We start from the raw sequence: 11,030 nt of genomic DNA on the forward strand, positions 1-11,030 counted from the left end.
ACCAGTTACACAAAATATTTCCGAAAAATTGTCTTCGTCATGGTGGCTGGCTGGTGGTTGAGCGCCTGAAGCACAAGTAAGCGAACATTCACCTTTTCGCCGATCTTGTGTTGTCTGACGAGCCGTGCTCAACCGTCGTCAGTTTCTTCCATCTGTATCCATTCGATCGTTCATGGTGGCGCGCACGCTTTGTCTAAAGGGGGTTTTTATGCAACTTCCACGTGGCTCAGCATTTCTTACAGAAAATCCGAAATATATTCTACCATGGATCTTGAAAGTCTTTTGAATTTTTCCATAGTTGCCCATAGAAGCTTATAAATTGAGAAAAACGGATATTTAATCTATTTTTGAATCTGTAGGGTACCGGTGCCAATAGTGGATTACCTGAACAAAAACAATCATAACATAATCACGAAAAATTCAAATTGCGATATTTTGGCATCAATTGAAAGATTTCAACCTCTACCATAAAGTAAAAATATAAAAAGAGTTATCAAATTAATTCTTGAGCATAAAATCGCATGAGCCACTATTGGTACATATGTTCCAGTAGTTGTGCTAGAACTCCAGTAGTAGGCGTTCGGTAATGATGAAAGGAAAAGAATGATGAAAGGCCACATGGCTGCTTAACTCAACAAACTGCCCTTTCCCTGTAGCAAATCTTCACCGAACAAAGTATGATTTTATGTAGAACTGTAAGATATTAGTAGCGTCTAAAGTTTCAAAAAATTGCTGTTTTTGGAACTTTTTTCACTATAACCCCTCACATATTGATATTTTTTAAATTTCTTTAAAATTTCATTTGAACATGCATTTGTTGCAAATGTTATATTTTTAAAACAAGTACAGACACCCATTGCTCATGTCCATATACTTTTTTCTGAATGTTTAAAGCTTGTAAAAAAAATAAAGTGATTTTCTTATTAAGCTGATATGGGGTAACATTGATCACCCATGAAAACAACGTTCGGTAATATTAAAATATATTTTTTTACTAAAATCATGATCCCTGAAGCCGAATATGAAGGCAAAACTCTTACAAGTCATTTACTTTTTGAGTTGATTAAAACTTAAAACAGTTTTACTTCTGAAATACGCCTAAATGTATGCAATTTCCTAAAGAAATTATATCTTCTAATAGTAGTTAGTGAATAATGCTTTACTGATCATATTTATGGAAGCTTTGACAATGGAATCATTTTAGTTGATGTCATTTTTAGTAACAACCGCATTTCTCTTGCTCATATCGTTTTCAGAACTCATGTTATACATGATACATTCCTTGATCGCGTCATCCATAATCATGAAATTCATTTTTTCCAAAAGTTGAAAAAACTCGGCATTAAACATCTCAATTTTTGCAAAAATCTTAATGTTTATTAGCTTATGATTCAAAAATATTGCATCGACAAACGTTGATTCGAACTTTTTACGATGAGGGTCATTGCGGTCAATGTTACCCCGCTGATCAATGTTACTCCGGAATACGGTATCGAAAATTCGTTTGAATTTCGCGAAGATATCGCAATTTGGGTATTCTATCTTGCCATATAAAATGAAGAGTTTTGTATGGAGACTACCAATTTGCTTGAAAAATCGATTCAATGAAAGTTTAATCGTTCAGTTTGAATCAAACTATACCCCACATAAAAGCTCAAGTCCTATTATATATGCTTGGTGGATAAGATTACTAAAAAAATTATGAATCATGGTTTAAATTTCATATTAACACTAACAAAATCTGTGTTTATAACAGTTGTAATAATTTTCGTCGTTTTCCATATATAAGCTTCTATGGGCAACTATGAAAAAATTCAAAAGACGTTTTTTTAGTATCATGTCAAACATTAAATTCATTTCTTACATCTAGGTGTTCTGTGTTATTACACAACACTATCATCCTAATTTAGTAAACCAAATTTAAGATTTTATTAACATTTTCTAAACAACATATTACATTTCATTTGCCATAGCAGTTTAGATTTTTTACAAGTCAATTGATTTCACCTACTTATAAGAGAAAAAAACATGTTTTCAATTTACTTAACCTAACTTTACCTAAACATATAACGCATTAATCTCGGTAATAGAGGATTGTAACGATTTTTTGCCTGAAATTATTAATTATTTTATTTGACATTCGTTCCAACGTTTCAACATTGGATCATTTTGTTCAAAATGACCTTTTCAAAAAGCAAACTGATTGGACGGTAGCTAGAAGCTTCTGCAGGATTTTTGTCTGGTTTTAATATTGGTACAACCAATATGCTAATTGAAAACATTTGTTAAATATATCAACTAAAATTGATAAGCTACTTTCTGGAAGTTTCTTGATGAGGATGTAGAAAATTCCATCATCGCCAGGAGCTTTCATATTTTTGATTTTTTTAATAATAGTTCTCACTTCTTCCAAATCAGTATCCCAGGAATTTTCGAAAATGTTCTCTTGAATATTTTCAAAGTCCTGAGTAACTTGATTTTCAATTTGACTAGTAAGTCCTAAATTGAAATTGTGCGCGCTTTCAAACTGCATAGCAAGTTTTTGAGCTTTTTTGCAATTAGATAGAAATAATTTGTTTTCCTCTTTCAATGCCGGTATTGGCTTCTGAGGTTTTTTTTTTCAAAATTTTAGATAATTTCCAAAAGGGCTCAGAACCAGGGTCCAATTGAGAAATTTTATTTTCAAAATTTTTGTTTCTTAGTTGTGAAAATCGTTTTTTAATTTATTTCTGCAAATCCTGCCATATAATTTTCATAGCAGGATCGAGAATGCGTTGAAATTGCCTTCTCCTCACGTTTTTAAGGCGGATCAAGAGTTTAAGATCATCGTCTATAATCACGGATTCAAATTTTACTTCACATTTTGGAATTGCAATGCTCCTGGCTTCAAAAATAGGATTTGTTAACGTTTCAAGAGCATTGTGAATATCAAGTTTTGTTTGTAAAGAAATGTTTCATATATATTCCAGTCAGCTCGAAAATAATTGAAAGAATCGCTTCTCAAAATGAGATGAGATTATTTGAAATGTAACAGGGACATGATCAGGATTAAAATCAGCATGAGTAACTAATTGGCTACAAACATGACTAGTGTCGGTTAAGACCAAATCAATCGTAGATGGATTGATTAAAAAGACGTTTTCTCAAACAATTTAAGGTATAATATTTTGCAGTTTTTACTAGTTTTTTTTATGATCAAAAGCAAATTGCTGCAAAATTATATCTGAGCTACATGCAAGTTGCATAAAACCCCCTTTCTGACACAGCGTGTGGCGTACGATCACCACGTCTGCTGCTTGGCTATCTTCCGCTGCCGGTGCTTTGCTACTACCGCGTAGTAGCAGCACATTCCGACTCCTGTTATCACCACCACACGATGACGATTCCCGTGACAACGGAATGTCTGATCCGAACCACTGACCAACAGCTTGTGGTTCCAAGCGCAGCAACTCTTCAACAACGTTCAGAAGTTGGCGGAAAGAGCTAAGTTACACTCTCGTTTCACACACGACGACGACGGCGACGACCATCCGCGCGGCACTTTCTCTTAATTCCAATGCGATGATTAATAAATAAACATATATGCGCGAAACCCGAGACATGCGCGCGACCTCCGGGACCGGACGGACAGCCGATCGTTTTGACGCGCTTCACGGCACAGCCTTCGTCAGCTGGAACGTCTCCAATTTTTCCGGAATTAATATGTGCAAATGATTAAAATACACAAATGTTCACTCTCTCTCTCAGATTCGGGTTCTCGATTTTCTTATTTGACCCAATTAGGGCAAACTGAAATATGATCATGATAATGATCACAGACGTTGTTTTCTGTTTAACTCTGTTTAAGTAAAACAATTATACCTATGTTGTATTTACAGTGCAAGTTTGAAGACACTAATAAATTACGGAGCGTACATATGCAGCTTTATGAAAAACGCCCTTTTTTAGTTAATAAATATTGAAAGTTATATGCGTAAAGTACGTGAATAGTAAACCCTCAAACAAAAATGTACTTTTTCTAACTTATTTTTACAAAAAAATAAGGCTTAGTATTCCAATTTTGAAGCCAGACTAAAAATCCTGCAGAAGCTTCCAGCAATCGTCCAATCAACTTTCCGAGCTTTCCACTATTAGTAAACTTTTTGAAAAAATAAGTTTTAAACTTTAACATAAGTTTTAAACTCTCACAAAATTCTGGGCGTTAATTTTATATAATTCTTTAAAAAATCAAGCAGAAACCTGGGCATAATTATTGAAAATATTAGAGAGATTTTTCGAAAAAAAATTAGGCATGATTCTTATAAAATCATTGACATGAATTGTATGGAAAACTTGTGCAAGATTCTCATGTGTAAATTGACGCTTATATTGAGCTGTTCGGTAATCCAATCCGCATGGTTATTAAATTAATTAACTCATTACGCGTGGCAAAGATGGGCAAATTATGGGTGAAATTATGAAAAAAAATCTACGTGCTCGGCTGGGATTTGAACCCAGGACTCTTGTATGCTAGACGAGCGCTTTACCAACTCGGTAGCTTAGTTGGTAAAGCGCTCGTCTAGCATACAAGAGTCCTGGGTTCAAATCCCAGCCGAGCACGTGGATTTTTTTCATAATTTCACCCATAATTTGTCCATCTTTACCACGCGTAATGAGTTAATAAATTTTTCATGTGTGTTGGACAGGGCTCATACAGAATCTTTAGCAGTATCCTCGTTAAAATAAACACTGAATAAACATATTCATGGGATTCTGAGTAGGTATCACATAAAATAGTAGAACGCAGTTTAACATATTCATGGACAGGATTACAAAACAAATCTTAAACAATATTCTGACGTACTGCCCATAAAGGCATAACTGTCCCATATGGAAAAAAGTAGGCATTGAGAAAATGACACTCAAAGGTTGAATTTTGCCTTCTCATACAAATATTCAGAATTTTCTAGTACATTTCTACATAAATGAATAACACAACCGCACAGACAGCTCATTTTGCTTCTATTTATTAGCGAAAAATATAAACTTGAACAAAATTCACGTTTTGTGGTTGTTATTTCGGTTGAAAGTTCATATAGAGACTATTATGCCTTTATTTTTCAATATGGGACTGCATCAACTTCATATTTTTCCACAAAATTTTCAAACAAAGTTTGTTAATTTTTATATGCGTAGTAAAATATGCATTAAAACATGGATGTTGCGACGAAAAAAGGTGTTGGCTCGAAAATCACTATGGGACAGTTATGCTTTTATGGGCAGCGTAATACTATGTAAAATTTTTACAAAATCCTGCGCAGGGCTCTCATTAAATCCTAGGCAAAATCTTGGGCAGCTTTCTCGAAAAATCCAGTACCCATTTTTGCAGAATCCTGTTCAGGACTACCAGGGACAAGTTGAATTCTGAAACAAATCAGAGTAGTTGTCCTATAACAATGGTGGCAGGCTGTAAGTATCTTCACAGATAAAATATTTAAATTCCAATGTAGTGTAAACTGAGGTATAGAGTAAAAGTAAACCAAATTCATCTATTGTAACGGAATTCCGTTTAGTTTTCAACCAAAGATGCTTGAATGTTACATGATCGTGTAAATTTAAAACGCGTTTGATTGAAAAATAAGCGGTTTATCGGTTTATTTACAACATATTTTCAGCTGTGTTTTTCAAATTAAAATAACTGCTTTGGCTGATTATGTTCGATAATATTGAAAGGATTTTTTGTGGACTACAAAAAGTTAGGCCCTCCACCAAATTTCGTTGCTGACATTTGGCCCGCGGTTCGAAAAGGTTGGGCAGGCCTAGTCTAACTAGAGTGCCTGTAAACAAGATTGACGTCATATTCCAAGTTTGACAGGTCTCCTGCTCGATTGGAACGTGGATTTGTATGGAACTGACAGTTCACCGCTGTTCCAATTTTGACGCCACTCTTATTTAAATCTACTTTGGGTCTAACCTATACTGCCTATAAATGCATAATAGTCCCACGTGAGTTTTCGTCAATTTTTAGTTAATTACGGGAAACGTCATCAAATTGTATGAACTTTCATAGTATTATAAGAAAATAATACGTTTGTTCTACAAATGTTAAAAACAATATCGAACTTGGTCTGTCCCACGTTACTAATAAACGCATGTCAGGGTCGCGAGTTGTATGATAAGGACTTGCGGCAAATTGTGTTGACAAGGAAGAAAAGTAAAGGAAATATACTCATCCACCATTATTGCCGTTACCCAGAGTGTTCAGAAAAAATCTCCGACGCTCTTTGACGGAAGAACCGTTCGATTCAGCCAGATAAAATAGAAGCCCATTGGATTTCTTTAGATCGTATTCCTCGTACTCGTTTGCTCTCGTGAATCCAATGCCCAGAACACCGTGTTAAGACGAATACGGTCTTCCTTCAAGATTTTAAGTCCGCAGTTCACTATACACCCATAAACGACAAGCTTTTCTTGATGCGATAAACGGCGCTTCTTGGCTTTGTATCTCGCTTTCAATTTTTTTTTTTGTCCTCTTGCGTTTTTGGAGAATTCATCAACGGTCGTAAAACGCCCGTCTGAGTCCGTCACATATTCAGTGTCCTCTAACGATTTCAAATAGCTTACCCAATGCCCAGGGTACGTCTTCGGTGGAAACTGAAAGCTGCCGTCGCCATCAGCATTGTCACAGCCATCCTTATCGTCGGTCGCTATCGTTCAAATTCCTGCACTCATCCTCGGAACTATCAGAAGTTATCAAAACTTTTCAAATACAGTGGCCCAATTTCATATTCGTACAGGATACTGTTTTCACATCAAGTTAGTAAAAAACTATTAAATGATGTATTGAGTTCAAATACTTTGAACACATTGAAGGTAAAAGGTGTCATCTATTATTTGGCAATCACAAAATGTTTCCATTTACATTCATCTTTGGATTGATGGAAAAGTATTGAATTTATGTCTAAAATTCACCCAATTCCATATTCGTACACCTACCAAAATTCAAACGTACAACATTCAAACTAAATTTAAATGCTCTATTTGATTGCTGATGATGTTCAGATGTAGTGAAGTACATTTGGACAAAAAGACATTGTCTTATTACAAACGATTGATGCAAACAGGAAACAGTCCTATCTTTCCAAATGACTTGCGAATTAAGTCGATCTTTTGTTTTAAAACGGGGAAATTTGTCAAACTATCTTTTACAAAATTGTTTATATTAGTTAGGCCTTTTGTTTGCTGATCTTCAAAATGAAGATGGTTCACATTTTCACAGAAATTCTGATATCATTGAGTCTTTGAGTCAAATCATTGAGAGTAATTGAAGTTTTTCTGAAACATACTTACAATTTTTTTTAACATCTCTGCTGGGGCAAACACAAACAATCTTCGAAAATCATTCAAAAATATTTTTAAATTAGAGTATTATATAAAAAAACGAGATGTGCTTTTAGTATGAACAAGTCAAATGAGAGGCAAAAGAGGGACTCTCTTTCGATAATTACGTGCATGTTTCAATGAATTCAATTGTTATTTTCGCACAAAAGGTAAGCACAAAAAGTAAGCATACCTGTGATTTATGATAAATTACGATAAACTAGGGGATTAAGAAATGTATGATTAAACTTGATTAGTTCTAATGCCTCCCAGAATTTCAGAATCTACATAAGTTCATGAATACTTCTAAAGCATGTAGAGGCTACATTTTACTGCATTTGCAAAACCTCAACAGGCATGTCAACTACATAAGATCTAATATTGAAGGGATAATAATTGTCCAGGAGTCCGAGTTCTAATGATCTACTGATTTTACTACAGTCATATCGGAAAACACGTACATCGTAAATATCGGATTTATCACGAGATTTGTCGAAAACTTGTGTTGTGGCTTCCTTAAGGTGATTATAAAACGAAGCCAAACTTTGAATTTTAAAGTGCACAAGACTGGATAATCTGACAACAGTTGGCGTAGAAAATCAATCAAATTACTTGCTTACTTGTGGTGACCAATGGGATAAATTTTCAATGCGGAGCGCTGTTTGGTTCTCAAGTCTTGTGCTCTTGAAAATTTGAGGTGTGGCTTCGTTCTATAATCACCTTAATTGACAGTCATTATAACACGATTATTAGTTTAGGTAATGCTGATATCCAAATTAAAAACAACATTCTAATCGACAAAAAATAACTTTTCCCAACACCTCATTTCCAGATGCAGAGAAATTATCGAACGTCTATTTGAATTCCATTCAGCAATAGATAAAAAACATCACTAATCACTCAGTTGGTACGGTCAAGTTTTCTTACCTTTTCAAGGTTTATTCGTCGCAGCAAATGAGCCCTCTGCCATCCGCCGTTGAGTCTGAAGATGTCGTTTGCTGACGTTAGTCGTTTCTTTTCATCCGAAAAGGGGAAATCTCCAGGCCTTACGCTTGACCAACTGCCCTGCACGGCTCAATGTCTACAGGCAGTGGTATGTTTGCACAGATCCACCCAAGCGAAACGCGACACAGTGAGAGAGACTTTAATTTGTCATCCAGCAGTAAGCGACGAACCTGTTCTTGTTTTCTCGGTCAACTTGTTTTCTTCGGTGTGGTGCGTTTTCGATTTCTTTAGAGTCGATTGATAGAAGGATAGGCTTTCACTGATTTTCCAACCTGTACGAGTTTTGTCGTCACTACTTAGCACTTCCTGTTTTATATTTTCGCTTTTACTTCAAACCGGGATGCTGGAAGACTTATGGAATAGTCTTTCTGGAATATTTATATGACAAACTTTATGTTTCAGTGAAATCTCGTAAATTTGCCAATGCCAATTCATTTAGTCCGGATCCTTCCAATTGTCACTTCACGGTCGTTATCGACTTATTCGATTTCACCTTCCGCTTCGTTTCTACTGATTTAATTTTCGAAATCTTATATAAAATTCATCAGTTTCTCGAGCCAAATGAAAGGCGCCGTGCAGAGAAAGATTCCGTTTTGATAGTTATCAACCAACTGACACACATTAACCAATATTTTATTTTCCTTAAAAACAAAACCTGTGCTGCCACGATTTCATCTCTCACTCTCCATTGCCTGATCTTCGAAATGCGCCACTCCAAACTCCGGACCAAAGAAGGGGAGCTTATCGTACTTTCTTTCACCCTCCGAAGTGTGTCCACTGTTTCCCTAACTCACACTTAGCCACACCATCCAAAGCTTGAGAGTCACACTACACCGAGAGACCACAAGAGATTGGAAGAAATTTCCAAGAGTTGCTTTTGATTTCTTCAGATCACAACCTTCTTGATTTTCTTACGCTTCCTCTTCTTCGTCGGCTGCTTTTAGTATCTCCTCCTGTTCGAGACTGCTTTCGCTGGGATACACTCTTCCGCTTGAGGATTTCTCCAAACAACACCTAATGAGACACCTTATAGGGTCCACAACAGCTAAGACCTTCCACGTCCGTCCTACTCAACGGCACTAGACAGAATGAAGGCGAAGAAATTCCTGAGGTCCACCTTTTCCCCACAAACGTGGTCGGTTAGCGCAGCAAATCTTGAGAAAGAAAGTTTTTGGGGCCTCTCTCGCGCGCGGTGAACCTCTCCGTTTCAATGGTCACGATCGTACAGTACAATCGGCGTGCCTGGCGCGTGCGTATATTATCTTATGAAGTAGATGGAGAGTAATGACATTCGAGCGATCAGCCACCAAGATTCTCCTAGCTGGGCTTAGATAAACCTCTGAAAGATGATAACACGATGTAGATATGCTCACGGTGATGTTGCTTGGGGCTTAATAAAAATTCACTCAGCTGGTATATTGAGTGAATTAGATCCGTTTGGTGAGTTGAGGTAAAAGAGAAACATTGTGGTTGCATAAAATTCATTCAGTGAACAGTTGAAAAATAATTGAATACAGCAATTCCTCCGTGTACGCGATTTGGCCATCTTTGATTTTTTTTTGAACATATTACAATCCAATTTATGTCCATAAATCAACCAACAAACATTTAACAAAATAATTAATTGTTAACTGCACCTCCAATAATCTTGTTCTATAAGGTAAACTACAATGCACTAATGGTTCATAATGTAGATTTATACGGAAATATGCATTCAGTGCTTTAGAATGAAACTTAAGATAAAAACTGTCTTCTACAAAATTGTTTGTGTTAAGCCCCTTTGTTTGGTGTTACCGTTTTGATTCATATTCTGGACAGCTTTTGATTCCGGACACTCTTCTTTGTATGGGAAACATTTCACACGAAATGTTTCAATTTTTGCCTTTCAAAAGTTCGCACTTTCAAAGCTTGTTTTAATAAGCATCTGGGGAAATATACATTGCCCATCTGCCTTAGACGTCTCTTTAGTTGTTTGGCAATTTCAATGGATTATTTGAATTCTCTTTTCATGGTTTTCATGAGCTGTCCGGAATTCGAGGCAAAGGTAAGGAAGTGCCTAGAATAAGAATCACGGGAAGTCCACACATTTTCATTTATTTAAAATTATTCATGTTGCGGAATCAAAATCTTCACATACCATTCGAGAACTAAGAGTTTTCAAGGCTCGATAACGCGTAAAAATAATACTAACTAATTTATTGTGTATGCTTTTGATGAGTAATACTTTACTGAGGCCTTAAGTGTCCGTAATATGAATCAAAACGGTATTCAAAATTAGTGTGGTTCACATTTTCATAGAAATGAAATTATCAACTTCCTTATTTGTGAAAATTATAATATGCATGTTTTAGCGAAGTTGTAAACAATTCAATTTCAAGTAACTTTGCCATAATTTTTTTTTTTGAAGTTTTTAATTGATCGATTTAGATTTTTGATGGCTGCTTGGGCACGTCAGGAATTAATCATGAAACAAATGTCGACCCGCATAGAAAATAAATATATTATGTACAGTTCAAATTGACTTACACTTTACAAGCTCTGTTAACCCGTATAGGCCTGAGTGAAAGCAAAAGTACCAAAACCCTCACCGCTAAGTGAATTCTAAGCGGATTCAAATTATTTTATGTCTGTATACTGACCCACATATCTGGTTTCTAGAAGTGGTC

At 35.7% G+C, this 11,030-nt stretch overlaps 1 protein-coding gene across 2 annotated transcripts in view; it reads right to left on the minus strand.

The window, feature by feature from the left end:
- The window catches only part of LOC5570610 (proline-rich protein 36), a 190,538-nt gene extending 181,016 nt beyond the window's left edge, over positions 1-9,522 (minus strand). For both annotated transcript variants that reach the window (XM_021853690.1, XM_021853685.1), the window contains exon 1: positions 8,287-9,522. The gene's annotated coding sequence lies outside the window, so the exon portion shown is untranslated. The remainder of the gene's footprint in view (positions 1-8,286) is intronic.
- Positions 9,523-11,030: the final 1,508 nt, after the last annotated feature.

Source organism: Aedes aegypti, chromosome 1 (genome assembly GCF_002204515.2).
Source record: "Aedes aegypti strain LVP_AGWG chromosome 1, AaegL5.0 Primary Assembly, whole genome shotgun sequence".
NCBI lineage: Eukaryota > Metazoa > Arthropoda > Insecta > Diptera > Culicidae > Aedes > Aedes aegypti.